General features: G+C 41.7%; 1 pseudogene; it reads left to right on the forward strand.

The window, feature by feature from the left end:
- The first annotated feature begins 474 nt into the window (after positions 1-474).
- Positions 475-4,599, forward strand: LOC136534325 (delta-1-pyrroline-5-carboxylate synthase 1-like; annotated as a pseudogene).
- Positions 4,600-4,689: the final 90 nt, after the last annotated feature.

Below are 4,689 nucleotides of genomic sequence, written 5' to 3' on the forward strand. Positions count from 1 at the left end.
CAGAGCTTGCATCAAAACCAAGAAGGGGCCATTCCGTAGATGAGCAGCGAAAAAAGCAGCTAACCTTATGACGGTTAGTGAGAGCAGAGTTGAATTGAGAGATGTATAGTAGAGTAGCAGATCAACTAGATTTTTACTAAGCACGTGGATTAGTTCTCGAGTCTCTACAAATTTGCATGGAGCAGGGGCCATCAACCAGGATGGCCTACAAATTTTACTAAGCTTCGTCGGTGCGCACACGTCGCTTAATTGAGTTTGTGAATATAATCGGCGTGTTCGGCTGCTCTATTAAGCCGGCTTATCAGACATGGTACAATATTTTTCTCTCCCAACAAGTCAGTCATACAAATCAGCACAAACGACTAGGCGAACACGTCCAATACTCTACGACATACATTTTTTTTTTGAAATCTACTGTACAGCATACTTGAACACCTCTAGTCCCCGACATCCCAGTACGTGGGCTCCCGCTGCGCTCCCTCCTCTCTCATCCGTTGATTCCCTGCCCAGATAAACCCATCTGGATGGCGGCGCCCCAGACACACACCGCGGTAGGTTGTTGCGATCTGCTCGCTCGCCCCCATCTAGCCACTACAAAACCCTCCTCTCCTCTCTCCTCCGGCCTCCTCGCGATTGCGGCGACAAGGCGGCGAGAGAGAGCTGCCCCCCGCGAGAAAAAACGGATAAGAGAGGGCAAAGCTGACAGCGAGGGGAGACGGAGGACCAGGAGCGGCGTCGAGCTAAAAGCGCCGGCGGCGGCCATGGCCACCGCGGACCGGACCCGGACTTTCATGAAGGACGTCAAACGCGTCATCATCAAGGTGATTGAATCGTACGATTGGCGACGGTGGCCGACCTGTTAGATCTAAATCGCGATTTGTTTGGTGCTATTTGCATTGCGTTGTTCATATTCTTCTGTGTTTTCTAATCGTGTTTTTTTTATAGCGCGAATAATTCTTGAATAACCGTGTTTGATTTTGGGTTCTCTTTTCGTCTAGGTAAGTGGTGAGGCAGCATGGTTTTGTTTGGGTTTTATATTTTGCTTCTATCCCTTATAGTCGAGTTGACGGGTTGATGGTGAAAGTTGACACGTTGACTCCTATGTTTGGAGTTTGGATGTCGTAATCTTAGTTTGCTATATGTTTTTTATCAGATTTTATCAGATGGGAGATGCGAATGCATAGAGAAGCCATCCTGTCTGGATGGCTTTTCGTATGTGAATCAACTCGTTCGAATTGCCGGATTGTTTCTCTGTTTTTTTTATATCGAATTGCCGGATTGTTTCTCCTCTGTTTTTATGGGTGCAAGGTCAGCACCAGTGTGTCGTCCCACCCCACCACAAAGTTGGCAACTTTTGGGAATTACCTATCCGAGTATATCCGTCTGGATCTTCTAGTTTTGATTACAGCTGATTCTTACCTTTTTCACAACAGGTGGGCACTGCAGTTGTCACGAGGCATGATGGACGAATTGCATTGGGTAGGCTTGGGGCTCTTTGTGAGCAGGTAGCAATTCCAATTCAAACTTTCATAATGTTCTATCAACTAGTGAAGTCTGCAAAGATTCTTAGCCAAATATTCCTGTCAATGCAGGTGAAGGAGCTGAACGCCCTAGGATACGAGGTGATCATTGTGACCTCAGGTGCTGTTGGTGTGGGGAAGCAGAGGCTCAAGTACAGGAAGCTTGTCAATAGCAGCTTTGCTGATCTGCAAAAGCCACAGATGGAGCTGGATGGAAAGGCTTGCGCTGCCGTTGGACAGAGTGGCCTCATGGCTCTTTACGATATGCTATTTACTCAAGTGTGTTTGTTAACTTGCTATCGAAATTTGTCGACAGTTCTGTGCCTTGTCCATATGTTTCTAATGTTGAGCTTCCTGTTATGCAGCTTGATGTATCCTCTTCCCAACTTCTTGTGACAGATAGTGATTTTGAGAACCCAAACTTCCGGGAGAGGCTCCATGAAACTGTTGAGTCACTATTAGATCTTAAAGTTGTACCAATATTTAATGAAAATGATGCCATCAGCACTAGAAAGGCTCCATATGAGGTTTGTGTTGTACCATGAATGACTTTGAAAATTTCAACAGCATTTGCTGCACTGCTTGATAAATGTGATTCTGTGCTACTTATGCACCTGGACCTTAACCAATGCATGAGTCTATTAAATTCTTAATATTTAATAGCATTTTCGATGTCATTCTCATCAACTGTTTGTTTTTACAGGATTCTTCTGGTATATTTTGGGATAATGACAGTTTAGCCGGCCTTTTGGCTATAGAAGTTAAAGCAGATCTCCTTGTTCTACTCAGTGACGTGGATGGCCTCTACAGTGGTCCACCAAGTGAACCTCAATCAAAGATAATACATACCTACATCAAAGAGAAACATCACAATGAGATTACTTTTGGCGATAAGTCACGTGTAGGTAGAGGAGGAATGACAGCCAAAGTGAAGGCTGCTTTCGTGGCTTCAAACAGTGGCACACCTGTTGTTATTACAAGGTATGTATATTGGGTTTGCCGTTCTTTAGCAAGAGAATAATAACTGGATTAACTGGCCTTTGTTACTCATTTATATATTCCCCATGTAAAAAAAAGGGCAGACCCAGTGCCGGAGGCTCCCACATGAGTGGGGTCTGGGGAAGGGAAAAAACGAGGCAAGCCTCCCCCCCGCAAAATCTGCGGAGAGGCTGCTTCAAACCCGCGACCTGGTGACTCAGTGAGACAGCTCTCACCACTGCACCAGGCCTGCCCTTCTTATATAGCTGATAGTTGGTGTGACTCACTGTATATTTGTTGTAGACTGCATTGGACTCAAGTGCTTCTTACATCTTATTGCTATGTTTCCACTCTGCCTTAATTAAATGTGTTGAAATAAGAGAAGTAGTTGTATCATGTTATTTATGGTATAGCTGGTCATTCTAAATTTGAACTTTTTTATCCTTGAAGTGGATTTGCATCTCAGAGCATTGTTAGAGTTCTCCAAGGAGAGAAAATTGGTACTCTCTTTCATAAGGACGCAAGTCTGTGGGAACCATCCAAAGATGTTAGTGCTCGTGAGATGGCTGTCTCTGCAAGAGAATGTTCAAGGCGTCTCCAGGTATGTTATCAAGACAATGCTTGCTGGAAGACACAAAGTGCTAGCCCACTTTTTTTTCTGAATATTTTATACCAACTTTGGACATTTATGAAACAGAATTTGTCATCGGATGAGCGCAAGAAAATATTGCTAGACATTGCAGATGCTTTGGAAGAAAATGAGGATGTGATTAGAACCGAGAATGAAGCTGATGTAGCTGCAGCACAACATGCTGGATATGAGAAATCTTTGGTTTCTAGGTTGACTTTGAAGCCAGGAAAGGTAGCCCTAGTATATATTTCAGCATATATTATAACCACAATTGCATATTAATTTCGTGTTCCTTGTTTTTTGATTTGTTGAATTATTGTGCATTTTTTTCTTCTTGGTGTTTTTCTTTTCATTTGATTCACTTTAATGTTTCATCGTGTTACAGATAGCAAGCCTTGCAAAATCCATCCGCACTCTTGCACATATGGAAGACCCAATCAACCAGATACTCAAAAGAACAGAGGTGGTTGCTTATAAACTCTCTAACAAAGGAAAAACTAACATATTTTACTAAAGATAAATCTTACATCTGCAAGAGTACCTTTTTCAGGTTGCTGAAGATTTAGTCCTTGAGAAACATCGTGCCCGTTGGGTGTGCTATTGATCATTTTTGAGTCCAGGCCTGATGCCTTGGTCCAGGTAGTTTTTTTCGTCACAATTTACCATTTTTTTTTTACCATGTGACTGGTTCATGCTTAGTACTTAAGCATATTTATAAGCTATCTTTGAGCTTTGATATCGTTGTGTAGATTGCGTCGTTAGCAATTCGAAGTGGCAATGGTCTTCTCCTGAAAGGTGGAAAGGAAGCCATGAGATCAAACACAATATTGCATAAGGTATTTTCTCATGCTGACATGACATGTTTTTAGATCGGTGTACTGAAATAAATTTCTTATAGGTTATAACTGGTGCAATTCCTAGCAATGTGGGTGACAAACTTATTGGACTTGTTACAAGTAGAGATGAAATCGCTGATTTGCTAAAGGTGAGTAACATATTATGAAAATAATGATTTTACCAATATGCCAAATAAGCCGAAACTCATAACACACCCTACAGCTTGATGATGTCATTGATCTTGTCGTTCCAAGAGGCAGCAATAAACTGGTTTCACAAATCAAGGCATCAACTAAGATCCCTGTCCTTGGTCATGCTGGTAAATTTATCTTTTTGGTATAAACAATTCACTACAATATTTCAAATATGTTGACTTGTGTTTGATTTCTGTATTTTTTTCTTTCCTCTATAGATGGTATTTGCCATGTATACATCGACAAATCAGCTGACATGAATATGGCAAAACGAATAGTGATGGATGCTAAAATTGATTACCCAGCAGCCTGCAATGCTATGGTATGTCTATTTTGTTACAATTTATATTATTTAACACGTCTCTTTTCAGCTTGTTTGTTAATTACTTTTGTTGGCGCATCTTTACTCAAGAGAACCAAGTAAAACCTTTACACACATTAGACTACTTAAGAACGTGCTCGATGTGAGCCACTCAATGCCTCTCCAATCATCCTAGTATTTTGTGTTTTTCTTTTATAAAGATAAAGA

The sequence above is a fragment of the Miscanthus floridulus genome, unplaced genomic scaffold (assembly GCF_019320115.1).
Source record: "Miscanthus floridulus cultivar M001 unplaced genomic scaffold, ASM1932011v1 os_1812, whole genome shotgun sequence".
NCBI lineage: Eukaryota > Viridiplantae > Streptophyta > Magnoliopsida > Poales > Poaceae > Miscanthus > Miscanthus floridulus.